The 18180-nt window shown below is 39.6% G+C and overlaps 1 long non-coding RNA gene across 1 annotated transcript; it reads right to left on the bottom strand.

Moving 5' to 3' along the window:
• On the bottom strand, positions 1–4051 carry LOC143415208 (uncharacterized). Its single transcript, XR_013095845.1, has 3 exons — positions 3963–4051; positions 914–1067; positions 1–319 (listed from the first exon to the last, which is right to left on the bottom strand). It is a non-coding gene; the product is annotated as an uncharacterized LOC143415208 (long non-coding RNA).
• Between the last annotated feature and the right edge of the window lie 14129 nt (positions 4052–18180).

The following is an 18180-nucleotide window of genomic DNA, read 5'->3' on the forward strand; positions in this document are numbered from 1 at the left end:
TCATTATATGCATAGTTATACAAGTATAACACACTTGGGGGGGAGAACATTATATATTATATACATTAGCTGAATGTGCAGTAGTACATTTAACTCACTTCAGTTTGTTCATGTTAAAGCTTGTAGCAGATCTAAAGGACTGTTAAACTAAAAGAGTGGATTTCGAAGGAGAGATTCATCAGCGACGGAGCGCTGCCAGGGAAAGGATGGACAGTTTTGCTCTGCTGCCACAGCTGAAGGCCTCACTGCTGGATCCTGTATGGCCAATGGACTGCTTCATGGGCTATAGCATGGAGGGTGCTTTTGTGCTTTTCTCCTGCTGAGTACAGGTCATTTGGCGTTACAAAGTCCAGAGAAGAAGATCTTTATTTCTGCCATGCTCTTAAAACTGTTATTACCACATATTTACTACTGTGCAAACTCTGGTTTTGCTGTATTTCCATGTGTATTTGCACATTTCAATAAATCACTGCAACTAATCCACATTTTCCTTGCAAAATATGTCACGGTTCTGGGTCAGTTTGACCCAGTATTTTGAGTTGTTATGTTAGGTGTGTGTTTTGCATTATGGATTGTTTTCTTACTCTCTTGTAGTGCTTGTGTTGCTGATGGTGATGATGATTATTATTAGAGTTTCATGTTTTAAGGATTTGTTGTCTCGTGTATAGTTTGAGTTCCATGTATTATTTTCTGTCTGCCTCTCAGTGTTGAGTCTGTGTCTTTGTGTAGTGAATCATGTTTCCTGTTTTATTGTGAAGGTCTGTGTCTCATGTGAGTGTGTTCAGTTTTACTGCTCCCCTGTCTCGTTAGCCCTGATCTCTCCTAGCTGTGTCTCCCTTCTGTCTTCCATTCCCTGATTACTTCCCTGTGTATATTAGCCCTGTGTTTGCCCTTGTTCAGTGTCGTGTCCTACCCTCAGATTCTGCCTGCGTGTTGCCAGTTCTCATATTTCATTGTTCTGCTCATGTTTGTTCATTGCCAGCAATAAAACTCTGGTTTTCTGTTGAAATTTGGCTTCACGACTCCTGCGTTTGGATCCTCACCTCCGCTTGCCTGCACACAGAGCCCTGACAAAATATAAAGAAATGAGTGATGGCTCAAACTTTTGCATGGTCTTGTACACTGAAACTTTGGCCATGTTTAATAAATATAATAAAAACTTAGAGAAACGGAATGGGTTTTAAATTCTTTAGAAGATGTTATCTGAGGTGTGAGATGAAACAGAATGAAAAACAGTGTTTTTATTCTAAAAGAGCAAAGCCATTTGCAGGTAAGGGAAGAATTTATATAGCACCTATATCAGACATCACAAAGTGCTTTACAAAAGAAAGACGAGGTGCTTTAATAAAACTAACTTTATTCTCCATGAAAGCATCAAAGACATATTTTTCCATCTTCTAAAATGGATCTGAATAGTATTTTTCAAAATCACAAATAATTTGGACAGCACAAACAAAAAGCACTTCACTCCAACAAGAAAACACAAATTAATAAAGTAAATCAACAAGAGGCAGGCCACTGAAACACAGCCTAATACAGAGACGCAAGAAGGCTAGATATTTAAATGAAAGCGCGCGTGGTAGCGAGGTGAATCGGGAACACGGGCCGATCTTTTATCCTTTCTAAGCCTACTAGTCTAAATGTATACTGGAAGCAGACAAAGTGCTTTGAACCTTGAAAATTGTTTAAGAAAAGAAGCCTAAACCTAATGTTTTCCAGACTAAAACATCATAAACGCAATTCCTTTTTGACTCATGAAACTGAAGACATAAATGAAAATTAATAGCGGTAACGTCAGAGCATTTTTGCTGCACGTTTATTTAAATCATTTTCAGAAGCCAGAAGAGGCAAAAACAGAGAAGTAACACTCAAGAATAAATGTCAGAAAAATCATTTTCACCACTATTTTATACCAAAGACTTTGATATGATAATCTGATATTTAAGTGATTATAGTTTTGTCAGTTGGCCACCAGTTGCTCCTGACAGCTCAAACGTTTCCATTTTATTTTCATGTAATAGACAACAGAGTTCTGCTCTGCTGCTGTGATATCTTTGTGAATCATAAGAGCGCTGTGTGTTTTTTACTTTCTTTGTCTGTCACTCTGCAGGGTGCCACTCTGATCACTTCATCTAATGGAGCACAAGTCAAAAGGGATGGAGGGAAGCAGAGAGAAAGCGAGAGAGATTGCAGAGCATGCTCTTATCTCCCCTGGGGCTTAATCTTACAGCATCGCACACACACTCACACAGAATTATCAATTATGTATACATAGAAATGTATCTAAAGTCTACCTTGCCTCCTCCTTTCACTCCCTTGAAGATATCTAACAGCAAAGTTTCAAAAATGTCTTCTCTTCCAGCTGGCCAGACACTCGGCGAGCAATACACTGTTTACCCCATTATCGTCCCTGACCGCTGACACCAAATCAAATGGAAAAGTACATACACATATATTTGTAGCCGGGGGAGACGCTAGCAAGATATGAGATCCACATCGGGTCAGCAGCTTGCCGCTTCTAAATGAAGAGGTTTTTGTCTCTGTGGCCCACTCCTGTCCCTGAGGGAATGCATTGTCTGGTCTGCCCCGGTTTGGAGCTGCAGTTCAGTCTCTAAAATGCTTTAAAAGCTCCTGGTTGTAGTAATCTGAAAGCGTAACACGGTTTTCTCTGAAATGCTGGGGAGATGTGCAAAGTAGGTAGTGTTTGAAAATGTGTGTTTATCATTAGCGGAGGTCATTTTGTTCTCAGACCATTTAATCTGCAAATTCATTATAATTGCAAGATTGCACAAAAACAAAAGCTTCTTCCCTCGAATCAAAGGACATCATGCTTGCTGCCAAAAACACCAGACAACTGACTGCTCACTGTTCCTTACTTCCCCGTTGCTACGCAAGTACGTGGTTTGCATTGCTGGTGTCAGATTTACCATCAACATTATTTTTCTTATACTGGGACTTTATTTTCATGGAAAGGCACACAAAAGCATATTTTCATTACAAGATGGAAACAGCCAGTTGACTAAACCTGACTGCTGCTGAGATGAAGGTGGTTATGGCGCGTAAATGTTATTTGAGCTCCTCTCCAGTGACAGACGTTGATATTCCAACCAGTCTCTGACAGTTATTTTTCATGTTATACTGCCATGAAGCACATCCATAAAACTGTGAATCAAAGATGGCTGCAGTAACTGTTACATCAGCCACGGCTTTGTGATTTTCACTTTTATCGTTAGCAAATGCTAACGTCCATCTAGGAGCGCCACAAGTGGGGGAAGGAAAAAACCCCGTATCTTTAATACTCAGCTATTATTTCTTAACATGAAAAGTGATTTAACTGTATACCCAAGCCTACGAAAAAATATTAATACTTTCCTAAGTCTCCCTACCACCACCAACACCTCCTCTTGCTGATCAGATTATACCTTCTGTCTGGGGGGGATGGGCTAGTTTTCAGACGTGATGCCAGAAAGCATTATCAACAATGTCAAAACTACCCAAACGTGACAGAGGTACAGTGAAGATAATGTGATGAAAAAAGTTGTCTTTTACTTTAGTTATGTCTTTTACTTCAGTGTTGTGTTATCCTGCTAATTTGTTTTTGAATGGTAGTAGCCGTTAGCCTAACATGGTTAGCTAATAAGTCAAGCTAGTTTTAAAATCAGTTAAAGTACAGTAGCATTGGGGGGGGGGGAAGTTTTAAAGGTTATAAAGGTTATATCACCCACCTTACATTACTTACTGAAATTTATAAAGATTGAATCTATTTAGCAGGTTTTACATTTGTCAATATTTTTTAACCTCTGGTTAGCTAATGTTTGCCCTGCTTGTAGTGAACATGCTATTCCTTTTCCACCTCTTCATGTATCATAATGTTAGCCAAGTTCTGTGTTTATAATGTTAATCTTTATCTCAGTGTTAAAGTGCACATAATGAATATTAATGTTAAATTATCGCATTCTTACCGATACAGCAACAATACTGATGAGCTTGTAAACATACATGGCTGGAATGTTCTGGCTTTCCCCCTGGATTCAGATAGGCTGAATTTTATGAATATAGCAGGGTGCACACACATTCATGCAGCTGTTTTAATAATACACTAATAATACACTACACCCTTTTTGGTTCCTACCTCAAAGCACACTGTGTTCTGTTGATCTTATGTGCTGCACAATAATGTTTAATATTTAGTATTTACTGTCATATTCCCATATATCATTGTGATGTTGTTTATTCTATTACTCTTGTTCTCTTCTGCTTGTTTTCTTTTTTCTTTCTCAGCAGGTGATCCAGGTGATTGATATATGCGAATTTTTTTTTCTGCCCGTTCTGTTGGTTTATGTTTTTTGCCCTTCTCCCCCGTCCCTCTTCTCAGCTGTTTCTCTTTCCCTCTTTCTTTCTCCCCTTCTTTCCCCCAGTCAAGTCTGTCCCGTATTCAGTAAGTGTAAATAAAATAAACAATAAAAGGTGAATCAAATGGACCATTACGGCAAGGCTGAGATGGTCAATTTGGTAAAGTAAATTCGTTGGGCATCTTTGTTTGCCTTTAGACAACAATTCTGATGGCAAAAGAGCCAAACGGGACAGGCAAAAAAAAAAAAAAATAATAATAATAATACACTAATGTACAGTCATTTTCCTTTTACACTCATACCACTGATTTGTCTACACCAGCTGTATTTAACCTCTCCATTTTAGTACGGAGAGAAAGACAAAGACTATGAGGAAGGACAGGACTGTATACACATTAACAACTAACTGGGGTTGGAAACAGGATGGAAACCAGACACAGATGAAAGTAATCAAAGCAATCACAGCAGTAAGAAACAAAAGCCAACAAACCATCGAAGTAAAACAGGGAGTATAACAACAAACACTGGTGAAGCAAGCATAATAAACTCAAGATAGAAACAAACCTAGAAGAACAAAAACTAGAATAACTAAGAATCCAGAACAGGAAAACATAAAACCCAATTATCAAAACCAGGAACTTAGTTTTGGGATGCAAGGGTGGAGCGACAAGTAGGGATGGGATTTTGATTCCATCTTATTGATTCTCACTGAGTTCTCATTGGCTCCGCCTTGAGAGTCACCGCCATCTCTAAGCAACATGTTAATGAGATTACATTTGTGGAAATTAATTGCATGCTGTGTGGTCAAACATTTGTGCATATTGGAGGTATTGCTGACTGTGTAGATGCTTGTAAGGAGCCGAAGTTGAGTTAGTGGTGTAATGCAGTTGTTTCTATCTTGAATGCAGTCTGCACTTTACCATCACACTCTTGTCCTTTTATGTAATAAAAAAAAAATCTATATCCACGCTGTTGACTGTGCCACTATTTCCTCTATCGGCACACGAACTGAAATTGGCTTACTGACAATTGTAAGTGGAACTGTGATAAGCGGGATCAATAGGTAGGCAGACTAACGAACCAAGGATTTGAACTGGGAACTGGTTCTTGTAGAGAACTGGTTCTCGACTCCCATCCCTACTGTTAACACAGGATGGTTAACACAGTAATAAAATGTCAGAATTTTATCAAGTAGACATGGGAGTTTAAATGGGGAGTTGGGATTAACATGACTTAGTCTCTAGTGGTCACATAAGGAACTGAGTTTTTGGCCTTTTTCAGCCCCTGAGTGTGGGCGACACCACTGGCTACTGATGGCAATGCTGGACTAGAGCGACAGCGGAGTTCTTTTACTGCACGTTTGCATTTATGCAAATACATTCATGTTTTTTCCACGTCTGACGCACACGTGTGTGATTGAATGTCAAAACTGTTGAGGGTACGTGAAACCTCTCGTTGTGTGAGTTTCGTGCACTCTCCTGAAATGTGATAGAGGTAATTACTGCATTCACCGGTGCTTGTAGATAGCACCTCTCAGGGAGCACTGCACGGCGCTGCTTTCCCTTTCTGTCCTGGACAATTAATAGCTAAGGAGAACAAGACGCTTCTTGAGGGGTTGAAGACTTTAATGGAAAAACTAAGGCTTGCTCTTCACAGATCCTTTTTGCACCTCTGTATTCATAACTTATTAACATGAAAAGCTTGTGCATTTTAAAAAGGATACATACACAAGTAAAGCCGGCAACACCTTGACATTTACACATTTTACTTTCACTATAATCTTTTTCTTTCAGTGTTTTCATAACCTAATTACTTTTCAAACCTTTATGTGTCTGTAATTACTCATAATTTTGCACCAACACAGTTTGCATGCTCTTTGTAGATACATGGCATCGTACTCATTTGTAGTAATTAGCACAATTAAGCCATTGCCATGGGGCTTTTAGCTGATGTTGTGTAACAACAGTTGATTAGGCTTAAGTTCTTCTATTACCAGCCTAAAAGGCACCCAGTACAATAATTTTATACTTTTTATCCTTTGGGAGTTTGAGCCACTGGTCACACGCTTGATGAGAAGAGCCAAGCTGCTCTTTTTGTCTTGAATAGATAGTTTTCTTTCTCATGCGTACTCCTCAGAACTAATAATAAGTATTTTGGGGGGAAGTTTATCACAACTGCACAACTTTTGTGTACTGCTAATCTCCACTTCTCATGTCCCTTCAAAAATCACATTATGCTCATACTTTCAGAGATCCTTTTGGAATTTAAAGTACAAGAGTTTTCCGTTTCCCAAGGGGAAACATTTCTTTTGGACCTTCCCAAATTCCAAAAGTTTCTGGGAAATACAGTTATTTATTTTCTTACTGAGAGCTAAATAAGAAGCTACTTGTTTAATTTGGGAAGCAATTAGTGTTTGAAAACTGGAGAGTACACAGCTGCAGTGTTATGCTGAATCATTAACAGTAGCTCCATCTCAGGGGGGTTTCTTACACTTTAGAGATATCATTAAACTTAGATATTTATGTTTTCTGCATTTGACCTGATAAATGTGCCTTATTTTGCTGAAGGTAGAACATCGGAGAGGAGAAAGAAGTCTTAAGAATTTTTTTATATATTCTGCTCACCTTTTCTTGCCATGACCTTTGTGTCTTTTAAGGCCAATTTGTGGTTACTGAGCCTGTGCTTGGTTATGGTCTGTCTCTGCTTATTATCTCTGACAGTAAGAGAGGCTTTCTGTCAGTTCAAAATATCCATTTATGGCCAGATAACCTTTTAATCTACTTTGACTTTTGCTTTCTTCCCCTTAGTGTTCCACGTTATTTCATTGCATAGCAGTGTTGTTGTGAGACAGTTCAGCGTGTGTGTCGAGGAGGCAGTTAGTCTCACCAGACTCTTTTTAGTTCACGTCCTGGATTTGGAGGTTTTGTTTTATACCCTCCACTATCTCTGTGAGGAAGAGCACAGAAACAAGGAAAGGCTGTTTCTGTGCTGGAAGATTTGACTTTTAAAGCTTTCTGTGTTCCCTTTTAGTGTCCCTTATTTGACCCAAGGGTACCAAACTACATTTGTTTGGCTGTCGAAAGCGTTAGTGCCTTACAGTTGTATCTACTGTTATTTCTGTTTCTGTTTGTTTTGCTTTGTGCGGTGACTTCTAGTCTTGTCATTGCTTTAAGAGTTCCAGGCAATAAGCAGAAATTCCATTAATTCCATTAAAACCACATCTTATAGTTCAGTCAGGATCAGTATAATGAAAAGAAGACTGGATTGACTGGGATCCCCCTGCTCTTCCATTCACATATGTAAAAAGCCATAGAAAGTAAGCAATATCAAAAACATGATGCATGGAAAAGAGCAGGCATCAATGACAACAGATCTGGGTTGGAAGTGGGTTGCAAAGCAGCTTGCAAACTGCATCAAAAAAATGTCGCTTATTAGTTGTGAGCTGAGCATCCTTTTCAGGTTTCTCAAGAATTCGCAGACTTTAATTTGTAAATGGTACTGGTACTGTAAATGGTAAATGGCCTGAATTTGTATAGCGCTTTACTAGTCCCTAAGGACCCCAAAGCGCTTTACATATCCAGTCATCCACCCATTCACACACACATTCACACACTGGTGATGGTTATCTTATGAAGCTAAAGCTAAATAGTGCAGCAGGTTTGTGATAAACAAGTGGATGTGTAGAAGGACATCAGCTGAGCCATAAGCTGCTTTGGGCTTGCTGAGTTGGCGCTATGCTCATTTTTTCTCACTTTAGATTTTTCATAAATTTGTGCTAGTAGGCAGATTTTGTTAAACTAAATTAATTGCCGCTTGGTTAGATGAGTGAGTGGCATTTAACTTTTGGCTTGCTCAAAAGAAACTATGGTGATGTGAAGACCAGAATCAGCCAGGCAGCAACATTTGTCCAGGTGAGGAAAGTCTAGATCTGCCAACACACCAACTCAAACATCTGCACTGGGCAAAGTTAAGATTAATGTGTACCAGTGCCCATGACAGATCCTCTCACTCTAATGGGAAGAAAAGACATACCATCATCAGCTTGTGTTGATGTAGCAGACAGACCAACGGCCCATAGTAGACGAGATCTTGGGAAGGAGATGGAGATGGCTTGGACACACCCTGACAAAGTTGGTAACTAATATTATAAGACAATCCCAAAACTGAAACCTAAAGAAAGTGGAGACGACTGGGAAACACCTGGCAGACAAAGCAAGAGGACTGGGATGGGGATGTGTGGTAAGGGAAACTGAGGACAGGCGGTGACGGCAGTCAGTTATCAATGGGTTGTGCTCCGGGACGGGAAAAAGGTCCTAACTGATTAAACTGAATAAACTATTAAAAAAACATTGAGTTGCAGTGATTCTCTAGACTTAATTTGCCACCTCACGTAACTTTACTGTCAGGAGCTTTTCCACTCGCTAGCTGTGAATTCACTGGACTGACATCAGTGCCAATCAGACATTACACAACTTTGGACTATAGTTCTGTCAGCTTAAAAACGTATCAACTACATGCAACATTAATGCTCATCTGCACCTCTGTGAGGTAGTGACTTATGATGTGAATCGGATATTAGGCAAAATAATCAGCAGGCCAAAAAGAGCAAAATGGCAAAATAATAAGAAAGCAAAGTAAGAACCCAGCGAATTAGTCAGTAAGTCAGTTTCTCATTCTCTGTATTATTTCTGTGAGCCAGCCACAGTGTGTGACTGCCTATTTAGCCTAGAAGCTGCCAGAGTTTGCAGGAGTTCTTCGATTCCTTTCTGAGGGGAGTAATGAGAATTCAGGGACAGATGGTGTGTATGCAGTGGCCGATGATGTTTCTACCAGCCTATTCTAACACCTGGGAGCCAGAGAGAGTCTGAGTGCCACACACTTTGGATCCCAGGGTAACAATCTGCCTAAGCATCACATTATTGCACTGTGCTGGGGAACAACGCGTGGCTCCTCATGCAGTCGAAATTAAAATAGATGATTCAAGTCTCCTAAATGTACACCACATGCATAATATACGAAGACCTGAGAGCGTTCATTTTTAATGAGAACCAGCTGTCCAGACTGTTCAACACTTCCCTCAACCATTTAGTTCCACTCTTTTCTGCGTTAGCGTTACCTCTGCCTGCTTTGCTATCTGTTTTGTTTTGATGCGTGTTAAGTTGTGACTTCTGCTGTTTTATTTTCATCTTAACATAGCTTAGAAACTACAGAAAAAACAAGGTTCTGGTCAGAAATGTAAGACTGAAAAAGAAAAGAAAAAAGAAAACCCACACACAGCCTTTGTTCTTGTCCTTTGTCTGGGTCCAGAGCCGCAGGAGGAGGTGGGAATAATGGCGCTTTGGACTGGTGCAACATCACCAGGCAGAGCAGCTGTACAGCACACTAAATGATGCGTCATTATAGCGATTCCATAATGGCGTTGTAATTGGGCCCGGGCGGCATGGCAGCACCGTTTTATGTCAATCATTTCTCTCACTGGCACTCTCTGTCCTTCCTGCCCTCCCTTCCCCCTTTCAGTACCTGTTTATCTCCCTCTCAGTTTTCCCTTCCTTCTGCTCATCTTTCATTTTTGCCGTGCTTTTTGTCTTTTTAGCTCCTCTTTTCCTTGAGATTCATTGAATAACAATAAGCCTGTTGGCTTGTAAGTGGAGGAGGCTGAAGCCAACTATTCTAATCACAGAATCTATATCGGTCATCTCCTGTGATTGCCGGGAAAGGGTTTGTCGGAGATTGAAATATGTGCACAATGGCAATTAAGAAACTTAATTCATACTGGCCAGGCCTCCTACACAGTGTGATGCATACACACTCAGAGGTGAGTCAAAGGCTGCAGTGCTGGGTTTAACAAATGCCTCTGAGCACAGAGTCAAGCTTTTTCTCCTCCATATGTCAGTGCAGAGCATCTCTAGTTATCAGTTTTTCTAAATATTATAGTTTATAAACATTAGATTGGCATGCAGAGGAAATCACTTATGAGATGCTAGTTTTACATAACCAAAACAGTATAAACACTATTGTTGCTTAAATTATGTTCAGTTAAAAGCTTTCATTGGAAATACAAAATGGTCATAAAATGCTGTAACAATATTATCTAATATACCGAGTTAAATGGTTCATTACATCATAACTGGTATTTCTTGAAGTAGGAGTAAGAGCAGAGTTAGTTTGGTAGTTGGCCCATATTTCACATGCAACAATGCAACACCAACATATTTAGTTTGTTTAAAGGACAGAAGCCACTGCAGCACATGGTGCAAATGATAAAGAGGAAGTTTAGTTTGGGTTTTTTTTTTGTACTTTTATGGGTCCCAGAGGTGATTTTATAGCAAGCATGTGTGCTAAATGAAGCCCATAAAAGAATCTCAGTCATTTCTTCAAAGCAGGAAATGTAACACCGATCATTGCTCAATATTAGCTGATACCCAAAGCCAAGCTTTGGGGGACTAAAACGACTAAAATTGGTTAGATTGTTGCTTTCTTAATTATGTAGCATTTGTAATTTAAAGATTTTTAAAGGCCTATAGTTCGTTTGCTGCAGTGTGAATCAGTTGATGAGTTTGTAAATTTGTAGTTTTTCCCCTTTGGTTTACTTTAACACAGAGAAAAACAAAAAAAACAACCCAGAGTGATGTTAAAGCTGAATGAATGCTGACCCCAGCCCAGCAGCCAAACCCTGAACCTCAACAGGTAACAGATGGATGAGCAGTGAGGCAGTAGCCGCTGTTTCAACCTCTTCATAGTTCTAAAGTAGAATCAGTGTGAAGATCGCTTTAAAGTCTCTGTGGGATGCTTTTCACCTTTGCTTCGTGCTGTTGGCTTTGCATTCATATCTAAATGCTGAGATCATATGTGTCCTATATGTTTATTTTGTTAATGTCAAGGCCGAGTGGCCGGCGTGTAAAAGTGAACCCAAAAGCAGACTCAATACTTGACTGTTTTGAACTCAAACTAATTTTTATTAAACACAGACATAGTCAATAGTAGAATGGAGAAGGGAGGAAACTTCAGAGGCTGGATCTAGGTTCTAGGTTCTTTATTATTTGTCACATGCATAGTTATACAAGTATAACGCACAGTGAAATGTAGCCTCTACTGTAACAAACGTGAGTGTTATTATTTCCAGTGCAGGAGATAGCAGGTAAGTTTTATAGTAAGGTGAATAAAGAAGGTTGCTTACTTAGCAAACTGGTGAACTAAGGCTATTGATGGAGGGGTGACTCTCCAGAGGCAGTGGCACAGTGAGCAGCGAGTGAAGAAAGATGTCCGACCTTATTTTCCGGGTGGTGGATGGTTACAGTGAGTAGTAGGCAGGTGAGTTTCCAGATTCTCTACAGGAAGTTGAGTGAACCAGCTGGCAGGTAAGGTTCAGGCAGTGAGTTGGACCAGTGTCAGATGAAACCCAGGTAAGTGCAGATGTAAGTAGATAATGATCCAAAGGTGCAGGAAACTGGAGACAAAGAGCATGAGATTAAACAAGGAAACACTTTACAGGCCAATTTACTGCTGCTGTTTAGCTGACGATCTAGCGAAGAGTGGAGTCTGAACTGGTCCTTAAGAGGACCACGTTGATTGCGGAGAGAGACCCAGGACTCTGCACGGGGGCGGGACCTGAGCTTCACACCAAGGACGAAAGCATGCATCAGAGCAACACTGACACCCCAGATCATTGACAGTTAAATGGTCCTTATGAGACAGTGTGTTTCAGGTTATTTTTACGGAGAAATGCAGCATAACAAATTACTACCTCCTGGGAGTAATTAAGTAAAGTAGTGCATTAAGTTTAAGAAAAGTGTGCTGTGTAACGACTGCAACACTGATCACAGCAAAGAAATACCTCCAGCATGCACAAACATTTGACCACACAGCGTTCAGTTAATTTGTGTGAATGCAATATCTTTGATATGCTGCTAAGCGATGGAGGTGATTCTCAAAGCAAAGCCAGTGAGAATTGATAAGGAATAAAATTGATTAGTCACATCAATAATGGAATCAGAAGTGCTAAATTCACATCAATTCCCATCAACAGTGAAAACGTTCAGACTGCTTATTGGCCAGTGTGTCTGTTTTGTTCTGGGGTGGGAGCAACAACAAGGTGCTGTGTTCTGGACTAATGGATAACAGGACAAATTCACTTCTAATGTTCATATTTAACTTTATTTTCTGGTAAAACTCTACTGCAACTAGTGTAAACCTGATAGTTGGTTCACATTCTCACCTTAAACAAACCGCTCTGGAGTTTGTTTGGAAGTGGATCGAGACCACCTCTTCCAAAGGTCGTGTGGTTATCCACCTTCACATCTGCACATGTGAACCCACACCAAGGGGGAAAATGAACCAGAGCAGGTGTGAAAACACTCTTAAATATTGGATACAGTTATTGAGCACGGCCAGGTATCTTACCATGAACTTTTTTTATTCATAGATACATATCTTTTTATAAACAGCTGAAAAGAGTAAGTAGAGAAGGTAAAGTTAAAATACTCTTCTTACCAGCATAGCCTATGTTACTTTCTCTCCATCCTCAAAGGGGACCAGTGAACTATCCCGTGTGGATGGTGGAAAGTCTTTTTGCGTCGTTCTCGTTAAGTCAAAAACTAAATGGTGCTTTAGAAAAATATTTCTCCTCGATAGACTAATCTTCATCTGCAGAGGCCTTTAGTTCAGTGGCTGTTGCCATCTTGTAAACAGCTCGCAGATGTTCACTGTAATTTCGACATGCATGGTGGCTCTGCTCCTAAATGTGCTTCCCTCGGAGCAGTGAACTGGATTTTCTGATGGTGCAATTTTCTACCTATATTTCTACCACCTGCTTTTTCTTGGTTCTCTCTGGGATTGTGGCTTTTAGTATTTATGTTTAAAGCTAAAAAGTTTAAAGGCAATTACAAAGACCTTAATTAGCTTAATTTCAAACCGAGTGATGACACCTGCAGAGAAATGACACACATTTTTCTGCCATCACATCATTTCCTCTTGATTTGAAGTGCTCAGGTCAACTGAGGTGCTTTCTTACAGCTCTGACCACACCAAACAGTGATAGCACTGGAGTGAAGGGAGTAGGAGCAAACTCTTCAGAGTCCACATGCTGGTGGTGGTGGAGATGAAAATGAAGGCTCGGATGGGGCTCTGAGTGATAAAGTAGAGGCCTTCCCACTGTCACCAAGTAGTTGCTCATTCGTCCATCTGATTTGGCTTTTCTCTCAATTATTGTAGGGTCTTTAGCTTACAGTACCAAGCACCTTGAGGCAACTGTGTTGTGATTTGCTGCCATGTAAATAAAGCTAAATTGAATTGAAATTTGAACCCACGACAATCTTCCTGTGAGGTGATATTGCTAACCGCTGTGTCACACCATTTCAAATTATTTTCTTATAATCTGATGCCCTTCAGTGAGATCTCTCTTTTAAAGCTATGAATGTATCACCAGATGATTAGAGTAAAGGTTTTGCATTAATACATATTCATGCAATTTATAAAGAATCAGTGATCATTTTTCTTGCACCACCTGAAGTAAAAAAAGAAATCCATGATCCCTGCTGTACAGGAGAAATTTAAACATTTCATGCACTAATTCAGTGGTTCTCAGCTTTGAGATATGATGCAGTGTGGCTGCAAAGGCTATAATTACAGAGACAGATGAAGATAAAGGTGATATTACCACTGGAGAAAGTTCACTGCAACTGAGCCCTACCAAAGAGCGTGCGTTCACAGCTGAATTAAAGGGTTGTGACAAATGGGTTGTAACCAGAATGCATCAGCGTGCATGCAGAGTTGGAGGGCCGATTTACATATTGCTCACTAATGGATGTTTAATTAGACGCGGTTGATGAGTCTGACCTTTTCCTTTTGTATGAGAGCTGTAATGACGCTGCTATCACACACTGTTAAAAAAAACATCTTAAAAAACAGTAATATTCAAAATACTACCATAAAATAACTTTCTCATAAAAATACAGTTATTTTCAGTAATGAAAAATTTAGTTTGTTGCGCTAATTTTACATGGGATTTTGCGTTTTCAAAGTGCTTTTAGACATTAAATTAGGAACATTATAATGTGAGTAAACAATGAAATTACCTATAAGCAAGGTCAATTAATGTGGCAATATGAATAATAATGCTTAAATTTACAGAAATATACAGTTAACAGTTGGGTTAAATCTAAGTGTAGATTGAGCTGGCTTTTGAGTGCGTGTTTGGACATGCAGGTCATTGTGGAACAGACGGGTGATGCAAAGATGTTTGGTTAACCTGTGAGTCTATTGCAAATGCTGTTTCAGGGTAGTGAAACATCTGTGAACATCTACTACTCAAAGGTCTCTTTCTATAACTTGACATGAGCATGAATCAAGGATATTTTTAGAGACAGCCATCTGAAACGCAAATATTAGTTATTTGTTGATTTATCAATCTACAAATCATCTCAACACTCAAGCATTGCTCATTCTTATGTGTTTTAGCTGCAAATGTAAGGAGATCTGATGATTTGATTTGGATTGCATAACTTTAGATTTCACTGTCTCATCATTCTTATGTCTCAATGCATAAAATTGACTGGTGCCGCCTTACCGTTGCAAGAACTCCAAGGTTGCTGCCTGGGCTACTGGATAAGAAATGCTCGTGCAGTAGTAAGACCCAAACATCAAGATAAGTGCGTCGCTGAAGATAGTGATATGGCCATTCACAATTGCCTGGTCCACAGATAACATGAAGTGCTCGGCTAGTAGTTTCCTGTACATGAATAAGAGACAAGGGGACAAAAAAACAAGCCCACACATGACGCAAACAACTAACTGCAATGTTACAACTGATGTATATCAATTACATACACTGGCATGCAGTTTGGGCCCTATGGTCAACTACAAGGTGTCCAAACTTTTGCTTTTGGCCTTTTCCTTTTCTGTTTAAAAAAATGTGAAAATGATTTTATTTAAAATTAAATGTCATCTATAACTTTAAGCCATTTGGAGATTATTTCATCTTCTACTTGCTTAACTGTTCACATGAACTGAAATTTTGACCATGGGTGCCCAAACATTTACATTAAAGCACCACAACTGCGACATGTGTAATCTTTTGACATCCGTAAATGTAACACAATACTCACCTTTACAGCTTACTGAATAAATTTGAGAACTCACGCTACTAATCTGCAGGGAAAGAAAAAAAAACAACCTTATGAATCACGAAACCTGCCAAAATTCAAATACATGTATGCAATGTACGTTTAAATGTAGTCAAATAATTCGCCTCAGCTGCTTTAGCCCTACTTCCTTTCCACAAAATAGAAGGAAATACTTGGCTTACATGTCCATTACATTTTACAGGGCAAAGCTAGCACAGTGGGCTACTTCTATTTCCTATTTCTCTCACTTCATCACGCAGCACGTCTTGGCACGTGCAGGTGTGTTGCTAGAGTGGAACAGGTCGCCTATTAGCTCTTAAGTTGCATACTTACTTTCACATTAAGACAAATGCATCAGTGGCAGCTGTCATCGTGGGCCCCCTAACGGGTATTAGCGTTGTAGAAACTATCCTTCATAGCTAGGGATTCCATGCCTTTTACCGTCTCAGTAAACTTCGAGCCATAGTGGTTAAGCAATGCCAAGTTGATTCTACTGAGCTGAGTCTGATATACTTTTCTTGCAGCACTGCGTGGATGATCTTTCAATCTGTCTCTTCCACCGCGCTTTCCACAGCCATACCCGCGACCTTGTAGTTGTCAGTTCTAATTCATTGGCTGATGTTTATGGTCATGTGTCCGAACATCCAATGGCATGTCACATTGTTTTCATGACCGCGCCCTCACCCCAGGTGCAATGTATTTTCACAGTCTAACTATGCATATGTACAGAGAAATATATTTGGGTAACAAGGAGATTATGTTTTATTACATTTACAGTGATTTTATGTTATTTTACATGTGAAATCACAGTTGATTCATGTAAATTTGATGATATTGTGGAAGAACAGTGCACTGAGAAAAGGCTACGACCCATGGATTCGCTAAGATATCTACATACATTTACATCACAGACTCAAACTCACAAAACAATTCAAACAATTTTACCAAAATGCAGCTTTGATGGCTGAGCTTAAGCATGAAGATGGAGATGGACTGTTAGTTTTTTAACTGAGACTAAAAAGAGGCGAAAGCAGTCAGTTTGTCTCAGTTAAAAAACAAAGTACATGTATTTTGTAAGCAAAGTTATTCATGCAACTGCTGTTGCTATAGTGGGGACGGGGGTTGAAACCCAAAATATCCAATATCCAGCAGTGGAGATGGAGTACAGCCAGCTATAGCTGGGCTAAAACTCATCGTCCGCTGATTTCACTCACTTTTCTTCAAGCCCTCTCTTCTTGTTTCTATATAAAACTGAAGCTAACCCTTATGGTTCTGTCCACCCTTAAGGAGCTATAGTTAGATCATCCAACATTTCTGACTGTCAGTGGGGTCTGGAGAATCTCTGCTGATAGGCTTTCAGGAGCCCAGCATGAAGTGCAAGGTGAAATATTTCTAACTCACACAGATTCACCTCCATCCCTGAATGTGTCTTTGCAAACCTTCTGCATGTAATAAGTTATTGTAACAGTTCTGCTTTGTGTTTGGTGTGAACACACCAATAAAGTACACTCGAAAAACAAAAAACAAATAATTTTTGCCTCATGCTTTTCCTGCAAGTTTGACTGCTGAACCAACAAATCAGCTAACGCTCACCACTCATTAAGTACACCTGTTCAGCTGCTGTTTTAATGCAAAAATCTAATAAGACAATCACACAAAGCAAGTCAGTGCATTTAGGCATGTAGGCGCAGACAAGACAACCTATTTAAGTTTAAACTGAGCATCACAATGTGGAAAAGTTAACTCCTGAAACTGCTGATCTGAGGGATGTCTCAGCACCTTGTTCAACTGATGTCATGAAGAACGAAGGAAGTTCTGAAATCCGATCCAGAACCAGCAAGGTGGACGTAACTAAACGACTAGTGATTAAATGTATCGTGGAGTGGTACAAATTATTTTTATTAACCAGATTACAATTTTCTTAATGGAATAATTTAATGAAATACACTTTAATGCTGTTGTTGTATTGCAAAGGATCTTCAGCTATATACATGATGGGTGGTTCAGCTGACCTCAGATTATGTGGGGAGGAGAAGGAGTGGAGATATGTTAAAGCGCAAACAGCTTGGGACAGAAAAGACTGCTACAACCACAACACTGAGTCTTTTCAAGCATTTGCAAAAGCCAGATGCTAACAGAAAGCTAACAACACCCCAGGATAATCTTCAAGCTAAATGTAACCAGGTCGAGTCGCAGGCAAACGCTGCTTTTCAGATAACGGGTTACAAAAGAGCAGTGTAGCCTTCATTTCTACCAGTAACTGTTTTTCTACAGTAGAATTGCTGTGAAGTGCACTTTAAGCTGTCTTTTTAACATTGTTGTTAGACTGGTGTTCATACACTGAAAGAAAGCACTTTTGCTCCTCATAAGCGCAGGGCTGTAGCCTGAGGTTCATGCCATTAACTGGTAATTATAAGCATAAGTGATGTAACTTATAGTGTAGCAAGTTACTTTCCTCAGGGAGTAATTAGGAACATAACACAAACTGTGTGTGAGTGAGTCTCCATCCCAGACTCCAACTGAACTTGGATTTTACCACTACCATCACTTTCTCCTTCTTCTTTTGCCCTCTTGTTTGTTTGTGAAATTGATTTTAAAAAGTTTCCAGATAATTATTTATTTTTCACCTAAGCTGAAACCCTTTCAGCCCGCATGTACGTGTTTGTGCCTCGATCTTCACCATGTAGAGCAAATTGTCATCTATTTGT

Source organism: Maylandia zebra, linkage group LG23 (assembly GCF_041146795.1).
Source record: "Maylandia zebra isolate NMK-2024a linkage group LG23, Mzebra_GT3a, whole genome shotgun sequence".
Taxonomy (NCBI): Eukaryota; Metazoa; Chordata; class Actinopteri; order Cichliformes; family Cichlidae; genus Maylandia; species Maylandia zebra.